The sequence below is a fragment of the Anabrus simplex genome, chromosome 6, assembly GCF_040414725.1.
Source record: "Anabrus simplex isolate iqAnaSimp1 chromosome 6, ASM4041472v1, whole genome shotgun sequence".
In the NCBI taxonomy this organism is placed as follows: domain Eukaryota; kingdom Metazoa; phylum Arthropoda; class Insecta; order Orthoptera; family Tettigoniidae; genus Anabrus; species Anabrus simplex.
In genome coordinates, this window is record NC_090270.1 from 107,819,580 (window position 1) to 107,844,098 (window position 24,519).

General features: G+C 38.8%; 1 protein-coding gene and 1 long non-coding RNA gene across 3 annotated transcripts in view; one reads left to right on the forward strand and one right to left on the reverse strand.

The window, feature by feature from the left end:
* step (cytohesin steppke) overlaps nucleotides 1-24,519 on the forward strand; it is a 512,416-nt gene that overhangs the window by 12,392 nt on the left and 475,505 nt on the right. The gene's annotated exons all lie outside the window — the stretch shown is intronic.
* Nucleotides 247-24,519, reverse strand: part of LOC136876157 (uncharacterized) — a 91,768-nt gene continuing 67,495 nt past the window's right edge. For both annotated transcript variants that reach the window (XR_010860543.2, XR_010860542.2), the window contains one exon: nucleotides 247-3,002. This is a non-coding gene — a long non-coding RNA (uncharacterized lncRNA). The remainder of the gene's footprint in view (nucleotides 3,003-24,519) is intronic.

Genomic DNA, 24,519 nt, shown 5'->3' on the forward strand with positions numbered 1-24,519 from the left:
TGCCAGACTCTGCTAGGGGAGCTATGGTCACTAGGCACCACTCCCAAGTTGAGAAGCTCTGCGAGTTGTACCATTTAGTTGCTTCTTAAAACAGGTGGGGAGTGTATTGTAGGCCTATGCCCCTACTCACAGGGGACAGATTTCAGATATGAGGAAGTACTTAGTTTTTCCAAATTGGGAGATAATGTTAATAAATGATTATTTTGAGGTGCATCTGCTGAAATTTGATGCATCTACAATGTTCACACATTTTAGTATTGAGGTATTTATTTATACAAACTTGTGACACAGAATCAAATAACTGTTGTGAACCGCTCTTGTTGAGAGTGTGTTACTCAAGTATTCCTTACTTGATTAATATGTTAGGCAACAAACAGCCTTTAGTAAACGTTGAAGTTGTTCTTCCTTATCCACTCAGTAACGTCATTGCAGATACCACTGCCACAAAAGTTGTTAAAAAAGTAGTTAGGCATCTGAAGTCTCTGGAACAAAATGACTACTGCTCCATAACCAATATCTAGGAAACAGATTTGCTGTGGTATATTTAACAAAGTAAATACAACCTTGAATAATAATAATAATAATGTTGTTTGCTTTATGTCCTACTAACTACAATTTTGTACGGTTTTCGGAGATGCCGGAATTGTCCCGCAGGAGTTCTTTTACGTGCCAGTAAATCTATCGACATGAGGTGACGTATATGAGCACCTTCAAATACCACCGGACTGAGCCAGGATCGAACCTACCAAGTTGGGGTCAGAAGGCCAGCGCCTCAATTGTCTGAGCCACTCAGCCTGGCATCGCAACCTTTTGTTGTGTCCTAAATACTGTATACTGTACAAAAATGAAAATCAACTCCTTTCTTTACAGGTTTTAATATGAGCGGAAACAGAAGGGTAATCTTTGTATTGAGACAGAATTGAATGCGTCAAACGAGGAGGGAGAGGATGCTTGTCTGATAACATGCTGAAAAGGAAAATATAATTCTTGGAATATATTGCAAAAAAACATCCATATGATCTGTTAGAAATGTACTGTAAATTATTACTTAATACAGAAAAACCTCATTGATTGAGACTAATTGGGTAGGGAGGTGGGGGAGAGGATAAGTTGAGTTGACCAGGTTAACAAAAGTCCAGATCAACTGAAATAACCTAACAGATCAGAAGAAAATGTGGATGTTTATTAAGTCATGGCTCATTTAAAGGGCATAGCTCCAAACACAGTATAAATTATAAAACAATACAATGAATTGATGATTCTCATGTTACGATGATGTCTCTACATCACTCGAAATTTGCTGCAGAAATTTGAGTGGATTGGCTGTTAAAGGAATTTAAGCTGCCACGGAAAACAAGAAGTTCAGGCTAGCTTTGTAGATTTTTGATACTCCTTAACCTTATTAATTGAAATCTGTGGTGAGAATCTCGGTGTCATTGCTAGAAGCTGTTGAGCCATTCTGAAAAAAATTGAATTAACTTACTGTGAGGTAAATGTAAATGCCCAGTATCAACTAGAGTTTGCTCTGCAGGCTTTCTACTTCACATTTTTCCTTTTTTTTTTTTGACATTGCACTTCAGCACAAATGCTAACAGTCACTCTTTTTCTTCCGGATGTTAGAAACTGTTTTGTAATTCCAATGCTCAGCAAAATATATTCTCCACAGTTCCGTCATTTTCAAGTCTTTCTATTACAGATAATTATAATAAGTGACAACACATTCATATTCATTAAAATACATTACTGTACAATAAAAAGAATGAGATACATTTGATGCAACAGCTTAATAGAAACTGATTGCAGTATGCATGTACGTACAACAGGGGTCAAACATTCTTAACCACCATAGAGCTATGAGAACGTATGCGATTGTTCACTTTCGGCCACTTTTTAAAAACCTTGCATTCTGGATTTTTGCAAGGATATTTCTGACCCAATCAGTGAAATCAGGCTTAATGGGGTCTGAATTTACAAGGATTTACTATACAACATATTAGAGAAATCACTGGGATGTTAAGAAATGTCTGTATAAAGGAGTTGTGTTTTACTAATAGGGAAGGAATCACAAGAAGAATATGTTAAGACATTTTAATATTAAATTGGTACAGATATTGATTGTTACTTTTCCATATTGTTATTTATTTCAGATATTGAATCTTGCTATAATCAAAGTCAAACATGATTATTTAATTGTAATATATATTTATAACCTTCAGATTTTATTGTTGTTGCTTACAGTACTGTTTCATGTTCTTAATCACAAACTACCAGTTTTTTTTTTTTTTTTGCCTCAGATTTTAGTTTCCTAATGACCATGAATACAATCTCTTTTAAGTCCATCACAGAGTCCTGTAGTCTTGTGAGGTAAACATATGCTTTCTAGGAATAGAAAGCTCAAGCATACTTGCTGGTGTCCATTTACTTCTTCAGGAGCCTGCAATAAAGGATGCAGGATGATAGCATAAAAATTCAGACGATTTCTGTTTGTTACATTTTTACCATATCATTTAAAAAATGCATTTGCAGTAAGTCATTATACTAAGTGCTCAAATATGTCAGTCCCGTGTCGGTAGATTTACTGGCACATAAAAGAACTCCTGCGGAAGTAATTTCTGGCACCTCTGCATCTCCAAAAACTGTAGAAGTAGTTAATGGGACTAAAGCCAATAACATTATTATTATATTATTATTCGTTGTGCTAAACTACTCAACAGTTCAATTAATAACATAAATATTGTACCTATTTTATGCATTGTTAAGGAGACATTTAAATGATACAATGATTTACTGGATTATTTCCATGAGTGAACCACCTCTTGCTTGATGTAATTGGCATTCTTCTTGGTTTCCTGCATATAAAGTATTGCAGCCATGGTTCTGGTATCTGAATATTTATTTTCTGTTTCTTCTCATTCAGAGTAAAAGTGTGAAGTCTGAAAGTGGTTAGACGATATATTTTACTGTATACTGTACTTTCCCCTTAATTTAAGGAAAAACCTCTCCTGAAAAAGAAAGCAAAGAATATTACAAAATATACTAAATTTATTTATTTATTTATTTATTTATTTATTTATTTATTTATTTATTCATTTATTTATTTGTTTATTTATTTGTTTGTTTTTTATTTATTTATTTATTCATTTATTTATTTGTTTATTTATTTATTTGTTTGTTTTTTATTTATTTATTTATTTATTTATAAGCAAGCCTGCTCGAAATACTGAGGTCGGCCCCAGTGGACAGAGTATACTAAAAGGAAAACACTGGTATGTAGTTTCAAAATTAATTGAACCTACAGCCTTATTACAGCAACAAATCATCCTTCAGGTGCCATACGTAATAATAATAATAATAATAATAATAATAATAATAATAATAATAATAATAATAATAATAATAATAATAATAATAATAATGATGATAACAAAAGCGGCTAAGTGAAACTCTGTAAGTCAGTTTCTAATGCTGTGTTGATTTAGCAGGGTTGACATAGAATGCACCATCAAAGGTCATCAACATAATATTACACTTTTATTACTCCACCATAGTTACAGACCATCAGTATAAGGCAATAAAGGTAACACATGACTGGAGTAACTACTTAACTACAACTAAATCTATAACTAATTTTATACTAAATCTTCTATGTAGCAGCTCACACATGGGCAGATTGCCAGCTCCACATGTAGCATGCCACATCTGCATTCTGCTGCCGAGACAGATACCATAACTCGGCTCTTCTTTCTTTGTTTCATTGACATCTTACTCTCCTCTAACGTAATACTATTTTCTTCCTTACTCTACTCTAGAAGTACAGTACCACTACATGACACTACTCCATCATCTTGCTCCTCCCTTGTTTTTTCCTAACTACTTGGTCAGCAGTTCCTTTCTCACTTACTTTCCAGACCCTCCTTATGCTTAGCTACCCGCCCACATACTTGTCCTTTAACATTCATAGAATTAACATTTACACATGCACGTATACACACTATCCACACTCATGTGCTCCCCACAACTTAACAATATAATACATAGACTTTTACTATACACTTAAACATTCCATCCTTAATGTCTTGTTCTCTTCTCGTTATTACAGAGCTGTTTCAGCACTTTCACTCTCTTCTTATGAGTTTATTGTCTTTAACTTACTGTTTAATTTCCACTACTGATCTGCATTTTGGGCAGTCGCCAGGGTGGCATATTCCCTATCTGTTGTTTCCCTGGCCTTTTCTTAAACGATTGCAAAGAAATTGCAAATTTATTGAATATCTCCCTTGGTAAGTTATTCCAATCCCTAACTCCCCTTCCTATAAACGAATATTTGCCCCAATTTATCCTCTTGAATTCCAGCTTTATCATCATATTGTGATCTTCCCTACTTTTAAAGACACCATTCAAAGTTATTTGTCTACTAATGTCATTCCATGCAATCTCCCCACTGACAGTTCAACTATTTTATCCGTATTGAACGTAATACTAATTGTTACAATTCTTGTTTTTATTTTCAACCTAATTCAATACATATTTGCCCCAATTTGGTACTCTACTTCTCAGACTATTTCACTCCTATCCTTCCTTCCATCACCAACTCTATACTTTTTCATGTTTCAACCCCTTGTTTACATACCTTCCAAATTACATCCACCCACTTCTCCTTAATACTCCTTCCTTCTTCCTCTTTACCTATACCTTACCTTTTACTGCCTAAAACAATATATTATACATAGACTTACACTACACACAAAAACAGTCTGTCCTTCATACCTCATTCTCTGTTCACTCTTTTCACACTGTCCTTTTCTTCTTCTTCTTCTTCTTCTTCTTCTTCTTCTTCTTCTTCTTCTTCTCCTTCACATTATTGTCTTGATCTTAATACTACTTCTTACACACTCCTACCCTTACATTTCACATCATTTCTGTACCTTTTCATAATTACAACATTTATGTCCATAACTTTCAAATTTCATCCCCCCCCATCTCCTTATTACTCCTTTTCTCTTCCTATTTACCTTAATCTTCTCTTTTACTACCCAAGCCCTTATGAACCTTTCTACCTCTTTCCTCGTTCTCACAATATAACACTCGTTACCTCATACTACCTTCTCACTCTCTTATCTTTTTTTCACTCACTCAGTTTCTTTGTAAATTTTTTTTTTTTTCCACTCAATTTCTTTATAAATTTTGCTCTCATCAAAGGTCATTAAGATACACCAATATCATGAGAGAGACACCAAGATGTTTGCTTTTCCTTAAAACATGGCTGTCTCAGCTGGAATCAAATGCAAGAGCTTGGGATCAGTAGTCAGACCTTCGATCCACCTAGGCAGCTTTGAGAAATGCTTAACCAAATGCATTACACACAGTTCTTTTGTTTCTTTTTTGAAAACCTTCCAGGCATGTGCGTTTCCTTCCCAATTCTGGGTATACTTAAGAATGTTAAACTTGTAATATTTTCTTTCCATGGAATTGCTTGTTGTTTAATTATGTTTTAACTTTACCTTATTATCACAATACTGAATAATAATAATAATAATAATAATAATAATAATAATAATAATAATAATAATAATAATAATGCTTTTTAAACATATGATTCACTTCAGCAATAAATAAACATTCTTCTTGGGAATGAAACTGAACTTCATTAATCATTTTAAGCTGTCATATTTTCACAGTTGATCGATGATCGTCTGAGAGGACCATGTGAGGTTGTAGTTTGCATTGAAAAATGGAAGATACTTACTATAAACTTCAGCTGGGTTAAATGTAGTGGATACTATGCATACTAAATTGATTTGGATATGTTAACAAATAGAAGTATTGTTGGTACAGTATCAGTTCTTGAAAGCTTGTCTTAATGCAGTACAATAATTGCTTAAATCAGTTTGCAGAAAAAAGAAGTGAACATAACACTAGTCACCTCATACTACCGTCTCACTCTCTTATATCAGAGTATATGGCCAGGAAATAGCATTGTTTGAAAATGTGTGAGAAACTTAAATTTGCTGGAACAAATGAAGCAAGAATTGTATCTACCTACAACAAAACAGGCTTTCATTACTCCTTCATTGAATGTGAAAAATTATAGCTTTCGTTTACTTCAGTTCACCGGCATCTCACCTACTCAACCTCTTTGGGTGGGGGCGATAGAATAACACCCACCCCGTGCCTGTCATATGAGGCAACTAAAAGGGGCCTCAAGGGCTCTTAACTTGGGAGAGTGGGTTGGCGACCACGGGGCCCTTATCTGAGTCCTGGCATTGCATCCAGTTACTTGTGCCAGGCTGTGCACTTTCATCTATCCTATTTGACCTCCCTTGGTCAACTCTTGTTCTTGTGTGTGGAGGAAGGGGAACCAGGATAGAATGTTATCCAGGAATTAGGTTGAGGCAGATGTTGAGGAAAGTAGAAGAGAGGGAGAAGGGGAAGGAGAAGGTGGTAGTGTTTCACGTTGGTACCAACAACGTAAGGCAACCTGATATAAATACCAACATAGTTGGAGATGTGTGGGATCTGGTAAATGCAGCACGGGTGAAGTTTAAGAAAGCGGATATTGTTATTAGTGGAATACTGTGTAGGAGGGATACTGACTGGAGGGTGATTGGGGATTTAAATGAGACTATGTTGTGGGTATGTGGGAAACTGGGAGTGAAATTTCTAGATCCTAATGGGTGGGTAGGAGATAGGGATCTGCGCTCAGATGGCCTTCACTTAAACCGCAGTGGTACATACAAGTTAGGAAATTTGTTTGGAAGGGTATTAGGGAGGTACATTCAGGGAAACAGGGTGGCTTAGGGAGCAGTGATAAGGGAACAGGGAACTGGAAATCAAACAGGGATGACATAAAATTGTTAGTGTTGAACTGTAGAAGTATTGTAAAGAAAGGAATAGAATTGAGTAATTTAATAGATATATATTTACCAGACATTGTAATAGGAGTTGAATCATGGCTGAGAAATGATATAATGGATGCAGAAATTTTTCCACGGAACTGGAGTGTGTATCGTAGAGGTAGGATAGGAATGGTGGGAGGGGGAGTATTCATTTTGGTGAAAGACGAATTTGTAAGCTACGAAAAAGTTAAAGATGAGACACATGAAATTCTAGGTGTAAGGCTCATTTCTAAAGATAATAGGCAACTTGATATATTTTGAGTGTACAGACCGGGAAAGGGTAGCACTGACACGGATTCAGAATTATTTGATAAGATAATCAGCTGTGTAGAAAACGACAAGGAAAGAAATGTGATTTTAGCGGGAGATCTGAATTTACCATATGTCAGTTGGGAAGGAAATGCGAACGACAGGAAGCATGACCAACAAATGGCAAATAAGTTAATATGGGAAGGACAGCTGATTCAGAAAGTGATGGAACAAACCAGAGGGAAAAATATCCTGGATGTGGTGCTTTTAAAACCAGATGAGCTCTATAGAGAAACTGAAGTAATAGATGGTATTAATGATCATGAAGCTGTTTTTGTCGTAATTAAAAATAAATGTGATAGAAAAGAAGGTCTTAAAAAAGTAGGACTATTAGGCAGTACTATATGCCTGATAAAGCAGGCATGAGGCAGTTTCTAAAAAGTAACTATGATCGGTGGAAAATGGTAAATAAAAATGTAAACAGACTCTGGGATGGGTTTAAAGAAATTGTTGAGGAATGCGAAAACAGGTTTGTACCCTTAAGGGAGGTAAGGAATGGTAAAGACCCACCTTATTATAATAGAGAAATAAAGAGACTAAGAAGGAGGTGCAGACTGGAAAGAAATAGTTAGAAATGGCTGTGGAAGTAAAGAGAAATTGAAGGGACTTGCTAGAAAATTGAATCTAGCAAAGAAGGCAGCTAAGGATAACATGATGGCAAGCATAATTGGCAGTTATACAAATTTTAGTGAAAAATGGAAGGGTATGAATGGGTATTTTAAGGCAGAAACAGCTTCAAAGAAGGACATGCCAGGAATAATTAATGACAAGGGGAGTGTGTATGTGAGGATCTTCAAAAGGCAGAAGTATTCAGTCAGCAGTATGTAAAGATTGTTGGTTACAAGGATAATGTCCAGATAGAGGAGGAGACTAAGGCTAAAGAAGTATTAAAATTTACATATGATAACAGTGGCATTTACAATAAGAAACAAAAGTTGAAAACTAGAAAAGCGACTGGAATTATTAAGATTTCTGGGGATATACTAAAGACAATGGGTTGGGATATAGTACCATATCTGAAGTACTTATTTGATTATTGTTTGGTCGGAGGAGCTATACCAGATGAATGGAGAGTTGCTATTGTAGCCCCTGTGTATAAAGGAAAAGGTGATAGCCATAAAGCAGAAAATTACAGGCCAGTAAGTTCGACATGCATTGTATGTAAGCTTTGGGAAGGCATTCTTTCTGATTATATTAGACATGTTTGTGAAATTAATAACTGGTTCGATAGAAGGCAGTTCGGTTTTAGGAAAGGTTATTCCACTGAAGCTCAACTTGTAGGATTCCAGCAAGATATAGCAGATATCTTGGATTCTGGAGGTCAAATGGACTGTATCGCGATTGACTAAAGCATTTGATAGGGTGGATCATGGGAGTCTACTGGCAGAAATGAGTGCTATTGGACTAGACAAAAGAGTGGCTGAATGGGTTGCTATATTTCTAGAAAATAGATCTCAGAGAATTAGAGTAGGCGGAGCTTTACCTGACCCTGTAATAATTAAGAGGGGAGTTCCTCAAGGCAGTATTTTGGGACCTTTATGTTTTCTTATATATATAAATGATATGAGTAAAGGAGTGGAATCAGAGGTAAGGCTTTTTTCGGATGATGTTATTCTGTATAGAGTAATAAATAATCCCTCACTAGGATTACCTGATTCAAGAACTGGAAAAAATCCAAAGAAAAGCAGCCCGATTTGTTCTGGGTGATTTCCGACAAAAGAGTAGCGTTACAAAAATGTTGCAAAGTTTGGGCTGGGAAGAATTGAGAGAAAAGAGAGTTAGGGATTGGAATAACTTGCCAAGGGAGATGTTCAATAAATTTCCAATTTCTTTGAAATCATTTAGGAAAAGGCTAGGAAAACAACAGATAGGGAATCTGCCACCTGGGCGACTGCCCTAAATGCAGATCAGTATTGATTGATTGGTCTTTTCTGACCCCGGCGGTATTACGTGTGGAGGCCTAGGGAGTCTTTCATTTTCACGCCCTTCGTAACCCTTGTCTTTCTTTGGCCGATACCTTCATTTTTCAAAGTGTCGGACCCTTTCTATGTTTTTCTCTGATTAGTGTTAATAGAGGATGGGTGCCTAGTTGTACTTCCTCTTAGAACAATGCTCACCACCACATCGCCTACTCACGTATCTTCTACTCGCCTGTTAGAAGCTAAATTGCTAAGCACCCCCTGTGCAAGATCAGAATACTTCAGATATCTATGATTTACTTTGTGCTGAATTAATTTGTTATGGAATGTTTTAGAGTATAATATTCTGGTCCTACTTGTAGGAGTGAAAAAGTCTGATTTTTTTTGCTAGTTGCTTTACGTCGCACCGCCACAGATCGGTCTTATAGCGACGATGGGGTAGGAAAGGGCTAGGATTGAGAAGGAAGCGGCCGTGGCCTTAATTGAGGTACAGCCCCAGCATTTTCCTGGTATGAAAATGGGAAACCGTGGAAAACCATCTTCAGGGCTGTCGACAGTGGGGTTCGAACCCACTATCTCCCGGATGCAAGCTCACAGCTGCGCGCGTCTAACCGCACGGCCAACTCGCCCGGTAAAACTCTGTTTTATGCCTATTCTGTTATGTGAAGCCTCTTAGAATTGATGTATACGTAACTGCTGTACTGTATATTTCGAGTTTTATCGTGTGAATCTTTTGCGAATTGAGGAATTCAGACCAGAATTACGAAAACTTGTTTTTAAATTTGTGGTCGATGCTATGGTGCAGTTGGTAATGCGTTCGCCTTATATATTGAGGATTATGGAATCGAATTTGGACATAGTCGATTGACGTTTAAGAGTGTATATACGCGAGATGTCCGTGTTTGTAGAAGTCCTGCCGTTTTGAAAAATCTGTATGTAGTTGGACGAATTTTGGCATATTCTAAAAACCATAGGCACAATAATCTGACCTATCGAGTTTGCCATGATATAGGCAATTAAAGTGACGTTTAACACCTAGCTGTATAGTATTATCATCCTCACTCTCTCAGCTCTGCGACAAATTGGAATGAAACATGGCCTAACTAGAACAGACCGTAGTTGGAATTGTTTCAGCGTGAACTTAGTAAACTGGTGTAAAAGCCTTAGCTATAGTAATACGTATGGAACACCATAAAAATATGGTAACACATTAAAGTCGATTTTTCAATGACTCCAGAATTGCATGTTTCGTCTAATCAACTAGACATCTTCAAAGATCTTGAATCACTTGAATAACGGGCGAGTTGGCCGTGCGGTTAGGGGCGCGCAGCTATGAGCTTGCATCCGGGAGATAGTGGGTTCGGACCTCACTCTTGGCAGCCCTGAAGATGGTTTTCCGTAGTTTTCCATTTTCACCCCAGCCAAATGCTTGGGCTGTACCTTCATTAAGGCCACGGCCAATTCCATCTCTCTCCTAGACCTTTCCTCTCCCATCGTCGCCATAAAACCTATCCGTGTCGGTGTGACGTAAAGCAAATAACAACAAAATTAATTAAGGCCATGGCCTCTTCCTTTCCTATCCCATCATCGCCATAAGTGTCCTCGGACACTCCCGGCACTAAAAGCCACACGCCACTTCATTTCATCGCCATAAGACCTATCAGTGTCGGTACGACGTAAAGCAAATTGTAAAAAAACAAAACAAAAAAAACCACTTCAATAAAATGTCACGTTGGAAATATGAACGAGTATTTTGCTCAGAAATGTTCGCAAACCGTAAACTTGTAGTTCGGTCAACAAAAATTAAATAAAATACTATCTAAAAATAAATCAAGGAATTATTATACTGTGTACTAGCCTGTAGTGTAGGTTGATAAAATATTTAAACATATTCTGCAGTTGTATGTTTTCCCGCTGCACCTTCCCTCCGAACACAACTGCCACACTCCTCTTTAATGAACTACGTATGTTTAATGTATGGGCTATGGACCTGCATTTATATTGCAGCTATTTCATCCACTTTTCTTTTCTAATGCTGTTACAAGTTTATAATTTGTAAACAGAACTGTTTTTGGTACTTATAAGCTTATATATTTCCTAGATGAATTTTATTCTAATGATGTGATCCAGGTCTGAAGATATCAGCTTGGTTGAACTAAACATGTCGTTCTGTGGTTGGTAACGGATATTTTAATTTCAACCTTTATGTCAAAGCTTTGATTTTATAAAGTGCGTTCGTCCTACGGGAAAGTTGTCATATTCTCGCTGTTAGCGGTTTGACACTGCTCAGTAGTGCAACTTCAGTTGTATAACGATAACGTACGACCTCAGACGTGGGTGCTGAAAAGTCCGAGGATCTAATTCGGGTGTTATTTGCGGAGTTTTTCTCTCAAATTTAATAACATCTTATTTTGAAATATAGGACATGCCTATTCCAATTCTTGGCCCAAATGTTACGCTAACTGCCACAGACACATATTATTAAATCATTTATTCCTTCAAGCATACATGGATGACGACCAAAGATGTCCTCAATCCATCCAAGTAGGCGGCGAAATTAAAAATAAATAATGTAGTAAATAATTTGTTTGGAATAGTGCTGTAAATCTAGTTGTACACGGTATACACAGCAAAAGCCTGTAAGGGATTTTTAACCTTCAAATTGCTTTTTTGATTTTGTTTTTATATTTCGTCACCGTACCTGTACAATAATATTACGAACACAAATCCAGTTTTAAAATCAATGCATAGGGGATAATTTTTATAGTGAAAAACTGTTTCCATTCTATTTAGGCGGCTGTTAATTTCCGGCCTTGGATAGATTCATGAAAAGCTCATAGTTCCATTCAATTATAAAAGTTAAGACGAGGTTAACCATGCAGTTTAGAAGCTAATAGTTCAGTTCTCTTCAAGATCTGGAATATCCAGTTTCTCTCAGGGCCTTTTTCCTTTTTCTGTTTGGAGCGTCACTGTTCACCCAACAACACTACGATTTCTGCATGTTACACTTGTTTCTTTGTTTTTTCATGTGTAACCAGATCATCTGATTCTTTCACTATGATGTGGTTACAGATTTCAAATTATTCCTTATGTATTGATAAAAGGAGCTGTATATAATTTTAACTTGCTTGTGGATTCCTGCTATTGTAGTAATGCATAAGCAGAACTATACACATTCTTTGGATATAACTGGGAGAAATATATTCCAAACAAGCACATAATATAATATCGCCAGTCATCGCTTCTTACGATCAAAAGTTGATCATACAATGTTATTTGGTATTGACGCTTCAGGAGTTTCTAATATAAGCTGAATACGGACACTCCTTCGCCACCAGTAATACCAAGGAGTGAGTTGATCCCGTAATACAAGAAATACGGTAGCCAAATATCCTACTATTAACGCTGTAACCAAGAGGCCAGTTAGGACTGATAATACCGTCGATGATATTCCCCATTTCGACCATTCCTCAAATAAATAATGCAGTCCTAATAAACAGATTGCCACTAATGCGAAAGCAATGAACGTCAGCAGGGCTAGTAGTAGTACATCTGCCTGAATATATCTTCTGACTCGAGGATGACATAGCCACAGACGAAGTGACTGAAGAGCTGTGTAACGTGGTGTCTCCACAACATTGTATCTGTACAAGCAAAGTTCGCAGTAGTTTTGACCGTGACGGTTTAACCATCGTTCTAGACATGATCGATGAACAAATGCCAGACTACCTTTGCAGTTACATGGGGCGATAAGACGCTCTTTCTCAGCACTTAACAGGCATATACGACATGTGAAGGATTCTACGCTTCGGACCGGTGAGTGTGATTGTAACTGTTGATTTTCTGCTCCGTTTGAGGAATCTTCATTACTTTCATGGGTATCTAGTGCACTTCGAGGTGGTATGATGAATACTGATGGTTGCACTGCGCTAGCTCCAGACACATTTTCAGGATTGTCTGTGGCGAGTGGTGATGGCAAGTCGTCGTTTTCAGTGTTTGTTGTTTGAGATACATTGCACTCCTCAGTCATTTCGAGATTTCTATAAATTCATTCGTCGCGTTAAATTTGGCGGCACACATGGCAGTTACAACATAAAATTTTTAGTTACAAAACCAGTTTGAAACAAAGAGAAAGACCGACAGTTTATATTTTCTTGGACATTTTAGTTTCTTGTACCAATCACAGTAAATACGTAGGTTATAGTTTTATGAATAGGATAGAGTTATACTCTAGCGCATGTTTACTTACACATCATCTTGCTTAACTACAGTCTGGCCAACCGTTTGATAGTGCGGTAACTAGGAATACTTAAACGCAAACGGACTTTTTGGCGCCATCTTACCTCTCCTCACCAGCGAGCTTCTTTCTAGCTTTTTGGATGACAGAGAGTTCGTATTGCATAGAGCCAAGACCATCTTCTTGATCTACGATATCAGACCTTAATGTAGCCATCGATATTAGCTAAAATGGCGCCGTGTTCGGTTGCTTGAAATATAAACATGAGCATGTGTGAAACATCAGTTTAGTTTTTTCTATTGGGTTGACTTGATTAGGAAACGTTAGCGTAGTGACATTTTTTATTGAAATTTGGTTAAAACTAATATATTAGGACCGTGGCGTTGGTGTTGTGTGCCTGGAGGTAAATAATATTAAAGCAGATGTACGCACATTCAATTAAGTGTGCTCATTGTGATGATTTTTTTTATTTCGTAGTTGCGATTAATTCATTAGAGTGCATTAAAACATTCGAGGGTAAATTTGGGTACGATGCGCATTGGTATCACCCAAACAAATCAGTAAAATTTGTCACAAATGGAACATAATAATTGCTTTTACACATATCAAGTGAAAAATCCCTGGCAAATTAAGAAATACCGTCGTTATTTGAGAAATATGGAAACATACTTAAGGCTTGTAGACAGGACTGGTTTATGTGGTTTATGTCGTACTCCGCTGCTGGTGCCGTCTTTTGTTACTTTCTTCAGGTCCAGGGCTAGCACCGTGGAATGGGAGGGCTATGTCCGTAGATTCCCATTATCTTTGTCCATATGACTAGAGCGGCCAGTTCATACAGCAAAATGGAGGTCAACAGAAAAATAGCATGATCCCTGGACTGATAAATATTTTTATTTCTGTTCGAACGAAAGTAGCTCGATCCCTGGACCAATAAATCACTAGTCCACTGAATTTTTCTTATGTACATTGGCCATACCATTTTGTCGCCTATTAAATATTTCATATCGCGATACAATTCATGAAATGATGATGTTTGACAAGTGAAGCAATGAAATGAAAGCAAAGAACTTCAGTGAACACAGATATCACACACGAAATCGTTGAAAGTGTAAGGCAAAAGACATGCGTGTGTCACTGTGAGTGCAACACCAAATGTACTTGTAAAGTGGTAAAGTGCGTATACATAATATTCTCCAAAAATCAAATATTTCTTAATTTGCCAGGGATTTTTCACTTGATATGTGTAAAAGCAATTATTATGTTCCATTTGTGACAGATTTTATAATGATATTTGGGTGATACCAATGGGCACTATACCCGGTAAATTTTTCATTAGAAATGATATTTTCCGTGTACTTAATAGCTTACTTTTCCGGATAAGTTCAAAGCTCTTAGCTAGTGCGTCTCGTACATTTACCAACTTCTACATCTTTAGAGGTTATAAAAAGTGATACAAGCTATGTATTTTATCTGTGATGATGATTTTATTCTCTTTATTAAATTAGAGGACAATGTATCAACTGATACACTGTCACCGTAAGTATTTACTGACCAACAATTTTGGTGTTATTGTGTTTTATACGAAAATTCATGTGCCACCATAAAACTTCAAATCGATTCTTCTATTGAGAGACAAAGATTATCTGTTTAACAGATGGAGTATAACAGTTAGGTGAATCGTTGTTAGAATCATTGTTACGAGAGAATTGAAATTCTCGACAGGGTTATGTTTCTAATAAAGTTCCTGAACGAGGCAGGCTATTAGATTTTAAAGCGTATGGTGATAATGCATTCCTAAAACAAGTACGTATTGATTTGTATGAAAAAGAATTACGGACTGGAATAATTTACCAAGTGTGCCTTCAAACGATATTTACGCCAATTCGATACTTTTCCAGCTTCTTTGCAGTCGTTTAAGAAAAGATTTGGTAAACAAATGGTAGGTAATCTGTCACCTGGACTACAGCCCTAAATGCAGATCTTTGGTGATTGCCTTAAAACAATAACCGCCACCGTCTTCTTGGGTCAAATTCCAGTTCATGCAGGCGACCAGTATCCGGTTTTGTGGTACGGTTAAGAACCTGTAGCCTGGAGTTCCTTCGGGCTAGTACCTAGTTGTACTTCCTCTTAAAACAATGATCACCACCACCACCACCACCACCTGCGAGTGAAGCCAAGTCATTCTCCATCTAAGCTATGAAGGCTCTTGGATGAGTAGAACGTAAAGTCTTCCACTGTTCTTAACCTCAGTACTAAATGGGATAGACTGGTTATCTCTATGCTTAGCTGAAAAATTTAGAAATGAGAGATTTCCACTTTGGAATCCCCCTGTGGGTGGGAAAGTTGGAATACATCCACGGTATCATAGCTGCCTGTCGTAAGAGACGACTGAAAGGGGCTCTGTTAACTCGGGAGAATGGGTTGGCTATCACAGGTCACCTAGCTGAGCCTGGCATTGAATCTACTTGTGCCAGTCTCCACACTTTAATCTTTCTTATCCGACTTCCCTTAGTCAACGCCTTTCCCCTGAGGGTGGAAACGGTAGAATACATCCTCGCTATCCCCAGCCTGTCGTAAAAGGAAACTAGAGCGGGGACCAGGGTCTCTGAACTTGGGAGCATGGGTTGGCGACCACGGTTCCCTTAAATGAGTCTGACCACGAACGTACTACGCTGACGTAGGAGGGGGAGAGGTGATAGTCCCACGTAGCGCGTCCCAGGTGGCGGATAGGAGGGTCCTAACCGGCTTACCGGCGGACTTGAGAGAAATAAAATACCTCTCGCGGACCAAACACACAACCCCCTGTGGGTGGGGGACGCAGATGAAGAGTACACCCACGGTATCCCCTGCCTGTCGTAAGAGGCGACTAAAAGGGGCGACCAAAGGATGATCAAATTAAAAGCATGATACTACTTGTAATTACTACCACCACGCAGGGAACACCATGGGTCGCTTTTACTTGCGCGTAGTACCACTATGTTAGGTGATTAGTTTTTTTTTTGCTAGGGGCTTTACGTCGCACCGACACAGATAGGTCTTTTGGCGACGATGGGATAGGAAAGGCCTAGGAATTGGAAGGAAGCGGCCGTGGCCTTAATTAAGGTACAGCCCCAGCATTTGCCTGGTGTGAAAATGGGAAACCACGGAAAACCATCTTCAGGGCTGCCGATAGTGGGATTCGAACCTACTATCTCCCGGATGCAAGCTCACAGCCGCGCGCCTCTACGCGCACGGCCAACTCGCCCGGTAGGTGATTAGTAGCGACAGTATGTGCTCAGGATGCATTTTACAGTACCTGTGATTCGTACCGCTATATGAGCGACACCATTTTTCTGGCTTGCCTATGCTTAGTACCCACTATATGAGGAACACCACGGGATAGTAGGAGTCCCTGTGGTTAGTACACGTATGTGATAAACACCATAGGTTTGCGTTGCCTGTAAATGGCGCCTCAATGTGCGGAACACCATAGGTCTGTATTCCATGTGCGACTTTCATTACCTATGAGTAGTACCATACTGTGTAGAATACCGCGAATCTACGCTACTTTTGATTAGTACCGCAGCATGACAAATACCATGGTTCTACTTTCCTAGCGATAAGTACCATTATGAGGAGCCGATGACTTGGATTTTGGACCCCTTTAGACTAAAAGCATCATCGATTCAGTATTATGCTATAGACGCAGTCCCTTCGTCAGTAATACTATTGTTTCACGTCAGTTTCTGTGAATGCGAGACATTGTGGGTCGGATCCACTCATTGTTTTAAATTCATATCCATCCATTCATTCCTCGTCCTCACGTTTTGCATTCCGGTCAATGGAGGATTTCGGACTGTAAATTTGTCATTCCATTTCGTCTCATTTCCTACCATTAGGGGCCGATGACCTAGATGTTACGCCCCTTTAAACAACAAGCATCATCATCATCATCAAATGAGTCTGACATTGCTTCCACTTATTTGTCAGACTCCTCGTCTCCATCTTTCTTATCCGACCTCCCTTGGTCAACTCTTCTTCTTTTCCAACCCCGAAGGTATTAGGTTTGCGAGACATATGAAGTCTTTCATTTTCACGCCTTTCGTGGCCCTTCCATTTCTTTCGTCGATACCTTCATTTTTCGAAGTGTCGGGCCCTCGTTTTCCGTTTGATTAGTGCTCATAGACGATGGATGCCTAATTGTATTTCCTCTTAAAACAATCACCACCACCCCTTGGGCCATCTACGACAGCTTGATGGTGGATTTATTGGGGATCTAACCAGCCTCCCCCTGTGGGTGGGGACGGTCACCCACGGTATCCCCTGACCGTAGCAAGAGGCAACTAAAAGGGGTCTCAGGGGCTTTTAACTTGGGAGCCTGGGTTGGGAACCACGGGGCCCTTAACTAAGTCCAGACATTGCTTCCACTTGCTTGTGCCAGACTCCTCACTTTCTTATATCCTATCCAACATCCCTTGGTCAACTGTTTTTCTTTTCCGACCCCGACGGTATTACGTATGGAGACTTAGGGAATCTTTCATTTTCACGCACTTTGTGGCCGTTGGCCGTACTTTCATTTTTCGAAGTGTCGGACTCCTATTTTTCCCCTCAGATTAGTGTTAGTAGAAGTTGATTGCCCAGTTGTACTTCCTCTAAAGAGTAATCACCTCCACCACCATCTGAGTAGCCTTCGGGCTGGGAACAACATACATAGAGATAAATTTTAAAATTTAATTTTCCGAGCTGATGATGGAATTTATTAGAACGAATACGAGCCCCTAGGAGTGCTAAAACATACCATAATACATAAATATTGCTCGATCGTATGTGATTACTAGCTGACGTGCCCGCGCTTCGCTACGGAATGAACAGGCCGCGGACAGCCTTGAACACTCCTCTGCCGTATTCCGTTAGTTTGCTCACTACTCATTCCTCAGAGTAGGAATCGAATAGCTGGAATACTGTGATGAACCAGAGGAATGGCATGCTAAAAAAAATGTTGTCTAACTCCCTAGCTTCTTTCCGCCAATATTCAGGCAGGCTGTTTTACTTGGGACGCAGCAGTAATTCCAGCTATCGGAGATGAGTGGCAGCAGAAGAGAAAGAAAGCATATCGCAACAAACAATGGTCAATGTAATGTTATTGTTGATCAGCGGTATGAGATTTCGATATTGTAGGCCTTCGTATTTAGTTTCCTTCCGACCATGTGGTATTAGGGCGTCTAATGTAAAGATAGTTATTTCATGACTCCGTCTTGTCTTATTCTTCAAGCGATCGTTCCTTTGCGATTTTTTTCTCATTTTTATAATCACTTTCACAATTTTCCTTGTCAGTATGGATCGATGGCCACGCGGTTTTACACCCTGTAACAATCCTGATAAAAACCGTTGCCAGTTAACTCGATTGAACAATATTTCCATATTAGCAGTGCTTGACGTTGATATGGACTAAGCAACAAAATTCTATATTTATGAATTGTATTATCATAGTGGGTACGGTAAAACTGTATTAAGACATAAATGATCAGAAATTTTATTCACCATAACTTTTCTTATGTAATACTTTTCGATAGGACAAATGACATGGGTATTTCAAAATTACAATTTAGGCCCCTTACCCTAAACTACCATTTCATGCAGTGTGTTTAAAATTATTTATTAGCACCTTCTTTCCTGACTTAACATACCGATTTTCATTTCATTCTGTTGACCCATTTTCTCGCGGCTTGACGTTGATATGGACTTCGCAACACAAATAAACAGTCAAGAATTTCTCAGTTATCATAGCAGGTACGTAAAGAATATATAAGACTTAAATGATCGGAAATTTAATTCTATATAACTTCAGTTATGTAGTATTTATCGATTTATCTATCGAAACTTGTGAAAGTGATCATAAAAATGAGAAAAATCCAAAAGAAACGATCGCTGAAGAATAAGACAAGAGGGAGTCATGGAACTATATTTGCATTATATGCCCTAATACTGTACCATACCCCCTGTGGGTGGTGGACGCAGACGAAGAATTCGCCCGCGGTTTCCCCTGCCTGTCGTAAGAGGCGACTAAGAGGGGCGACCAGGGAATGATCAATGAAACGACTTGTGATTAGTACCACCACGCGGGGAACACCATGGGTTGCTTTTACTTGCGCGTAGTACCACTATGTTGAGTACCAAATAGGTTTGCGATTAGTAGCAAACGAGAGCGCGACGGCTTTTACAGAATCTGTGATTAGTAGCACTATATGAGCGACACCATAGGATGAGGGAACCCATTTTTCTGGCTTGCCTATGCTTAGTACCCACTATATGAGGAACACCACGGAATAGTACGAGTCCCTGTGGTTAGTACCCTTATGTGATGAACACCAGAGGTTTGCGTTGCCTGTAAATGGCGCCGCAATGTGCGAAACAGCGTAGGTCTGTAATACATGTGCGAATTTCATTACCTGTGTGTAGTACCGCAACATGACAAATACCATGGTTCTACTTTCCTAGCGATAAGTACCATTGTGAGGGGCCGCTGACTTGGATTTTGGACCCCTTTCGACTACAAGTATCATCGATTCAGTATTGTGCTATAGAAGCAGGCCCTTGGTTAGAATCATTGTTCTACGCCAGCTTCTGTGTATGTGAGGCACTGCGGGTAGGTTCCACTGATCGTTTTAAATTCATATCCATCCATTAATTCTTCGTCCTCACGTTTTGAATTGTGTTCACTGGATGTTTTTTTTTTTGGGGGGGGGAGCTTTTAATTTGTCATTTCATTTCGTACCGTTGGGGGCCGATGACCTAGATGTTAGGCCCCTTTAAACAACAAGCATCATCAATACTGTACCAGAGTGGGAAGAAAACTAAATATGAAGGCCTACAATATCGACAGACATAGATATTTGAGGATATCATTTTAGACCTTCCCCTAAACTACCATTTCACTTAACGTGAATAAAATTATTTATAGCCTCCGACTTTGTATACCGATTTTCATTAAATTATTTTGTCATTTTCTCGTGATGCCTGTACATACATATATACAGACAGAGATGACGGAAAATTAAAAAATGCCTTTCCTTGTTACTGTGGACACGACCGATATACAAATACTGTACCATTCTTTTTTAATTCTGAGAAATGTAGAGACAAAACTCTTATTATATATACATTTTATTGATGTAATTGATCTATACCATTTTGAATTTGATTTTCCATGTTTTGCCGTATGTTTTAATTTTTTCTGTATTTCATTTTTAAGTTTAGACATTCATTAACTATTTTGACTAACATATTGGTAAAGTAAGGGGCGTGTTTGATGAAAAATGAGCTGTTCAAGCTCGAATAGCGATTTGCGGAGTATAATTTCACTTGAGATTCAACTGTACGTTTTCTTCTCTGCGTCGGATAGCATTGTTTCCACGTCTTCGTAAATGGTAATTGGTTCTAATATTTTATATGAACACTAGCTGTAGTACCCGTCGTTGACGAGTCAATCACTTAGCATGTGCATGTTTACCATGTTTGTCCAGCCCTCATATTGTTGCCCCAACTCTTTGTGGAGGGGGCGGTAGAGTACATCCACGGTATCCCCTGTCTGTCTTAAGAGGCGACTAAAAGGGGCCCCAGGATTCTGAACTTCAGAGCGTGAGTTGGCGACCACGGGGCCGTTAGCTGACTCCTGATATTGCCGCCACTTATTTGTGCTAGGCTCCTCTATTTCATCTAACCCATTTGACCTCCCTTGGTCAACTCTTGTTCTTTTCTGACCCCGGTGGTATTACGTGTGGAGGCCTAGGGAGTCTTTTCATTTTCACGCCCTTCGTGGCCTTTGTCTTTCTTAGGCCGATACCTACCATCATTTTTCGAAGTGTCGGATCCCTTCCATTTTTTCTCTCTGATTAGTGTTATACAGTTGTACTTCCTCTTAAAACATTAATCACCATCAGCTTGTTCCCCCACATTTTGAGAAGCATTAGCGGGAAACGTTTCTGTCAACGGCTTGTTGTGACGTACTCGCTTCCTTGGTCTCTGTGGCCCTTTACACTTCCATATTATTTTGCATCATTACTGCTCTTGATTTGACCCTTTCTTTCCCGTATAAAAGAAAGCCATGTATTGGTTAATATTAAAAAAAATTACTGACAGATATACAAAGCCTTTAAAATGTTGCCGGATAGAAGTCCATAGCAACTCTCTTTACAGTCTATAGTTAGTTACCTGCTCTTGGACTTAAACTTTCACACCACTGCTCCTGCTATTTCTCATATTTTTGGCTGTATAGGAAAAAGGTATAGAACGAAAAATCGCCCGGGCTATTTTCGTGTAAAACCAACCGTTAGAGAGATGCCATCTAGTTTCATACATTAGGCCCTTCTGAAGCACCCCCTCCTGCTGAAGTTTTTTTTTAATAAGCCCAATACCAAGTCTCCTTTAAATCCACACATCCGTTTTTCCCGTGATGCTGTAACAGACACGGACAAATATTAAACTGAATTTGACATAGGACTCCCTGTGGGGGGGGGGGGTAGAATAACATCTACGGTATTCCCCGCCTGTCGTAAGATGCGACTAAAAGGGGCCCCAGGGCTCTCAACTTAGGAGGGTGAGTTGACCACGGGGACCCTTAGCTGAGTCCTGGCATTGCTTCCACTTACTTATGCTAGGCTCCTCACTTTGACCTATCCTATCCGATCTCCCTTGGTCAATTCTTGTTTTCTGACCCCGACGGTATTAGGTAACGAGGTCTAGGGAGCCTTTCAGTTTCGCGCCCTTCGTGGCCCTCGTCTTCCTTTGGCCGATGCCTTCAATTTTCGAAGTGTCGGATCCCTTCCATTTTTCACTCTGATTAGTGTTATGTAGAAGATAGTTGCCTAGTTGTACTTCCTCCTAAAACATTAGTCGTCACCACCACCACCACCACCACCATTTTGACATAGGTCATGACAATCACTTCAGTATTCTTATTTGAATGCAATATTAACAGACTGGAACGTCGCCTTTAAAGCAATGTCATCATATGAAATGCTCGATCATATGACAAACGACACAGTTTCTCCCTTTTCACGAACAGTACTACGCTAGCGTTCTAACAGTGGCAAGTTCCAGAGCAGGAATGACCCCGCCACAGACAGCGGTAGACACTACTACTACTACTACTACTACTACTACTACTACTACTACTACCTACTGCTGCTGCTGCTGCTGATGATGATGATGTATTCCGTTAAGTGCGCACCTATCAGCGCCTCATAAGTCATCGAATAGGTGGAATAATGAACCAGAGTGTCACGTACCAGTAGTTATCAGAATATGGATGAACCAGCTGAATGGCATGTTAAAAAAGAAAGTTGTCTTAACTCCCCAGCTACTTCCCGCCAGTATTCAGGCAGCAGTATTGTCGTCTATTGGAGATGAGTGGGAGCAGAGGAGACAAAGTACATTAGAACAAACAACAGTCAGTGTAATGTTATTGTTGATCTATTTTATGGACTTTCGATATTGTAGGCCTTCATATTTAGTTTTCTTCAGACTCTGTGATATTAGGATATCCAATGAAAAAGGAGTCCTTATTCCTCCTTGCATGATATTCCTTCACGATTTTTTCTAATTTTGATGGTCACCTTTACCATTTTCCTTGTCGATATGGGCTGATGACCATGCGGTTTTCACCTTAAGCCAGTCACGCAAAAACCACCATCATTGCCAGTTAACACGATTAAAGAATATTTCCATGTTAGCGAAGATAGTCATTGACATGGATTAAGCATCAAAAGTCTAAATTATTAACATCTCTGTTATAGCCTATACGGTAAAACCATATAAAACATAAATAATTGGAAATATTATCTATAATTTTTGTTATGTATTTATCGCTATGACCACCAATACCAGAAATTTTTGAGAATTAATTTTTAGACCGTCCCCTAAACTACCATTTCACCCTGCGTGAATACAATTATTTATAGCCTAGACTATAGTGCCTTTTTCTACGACTTTCTATATCGATTTTCATTAAATTTTGTTCGGCAATTTTTTCGTGGCTTGGCGTTGATATGGACTAGGCTACTAAAGTCTAAATTCGTGAATATCTCTGTTATCATAGCCATTAGGTAAAACTGTATTAGTCATAAATGACCAGAAATTGCATTTTCTATAACTTTTATAAATTTTAAGTCTTCGCCTAAGCTACAGTTTACACCAGCGCAAATAAAATTATTTATAGCCTAGATTGTGGTGTCTTTTTTCCCGACTTTGCATACCGATTTTCATTATTCTGTTCAGCAATTTTCTGGTGATGAGCATACATACATAGATGACGGAAAATTAAAAATTAAGTTTCCTTCTTATGTGGACACGGCCGATGCAGAAATATAATTATTTTTAATTCTGAGCCATGTACAGACAAAACTCTCATTTTATATAGATTTTGGTTTTCGTATTTCTCTTAGTTATGCATTAATTCCAATAATGATAACCTGTTTTCCTTTTCCTACATTGTAACAATCCATTAATTTACTGTACTGTCCATGTCTTGATGAAACAGCTCATCCTTGTGTTCCGTGAACACACGCGTGTTCTCTCCCACTGAGGAACTAAAATAAAGCAAAATCAGGTTGCGGACGCTCGAGATATTCTCAGCGGAAGGGAGGAGGAGGACTATAAATGGACCATGTCAGCCTGAAGGTACACTTTTGTCTTATTACCACTTTTATGCATGTTCTATTCAAGTGTCTACAGTGTATTGTTTTAACACCGAGTCTATTGACCTGGATGTGTGTTTGGTATATTGCGAGACAGACTTGACTTTTGTTGACACCACATCTGATTGCCTGGCGATGATCAGACGTTTGAATGCTAATGTGAAGTGTTTTGTTTGTGATTAGGATCTTTGAGGTCAGCAGTCATCTATCTTTAATTTTATCGCACGTTTTTCTGCACAGCCGGGAGACAATGTGAGGCAGCACTTTTTTTTTTGTGTGGGTTCTTTCCTAGTTAAGCTCAAAAGTAGTCCACTTCTTTTTTTACTTCCCAGTAAGGGGAGCTCCGAGTGTTCAGAAACAGGTCACAATTGCCGCTGTTCATTAATTTGGCAGATGTAGAATACTTCAGTTGCCCGTCACTGAAATAGTACTATGCGGTTTTAGAATTTCGTTTCTAGGTGAGGGGTTGGCGACCATGGGAACCA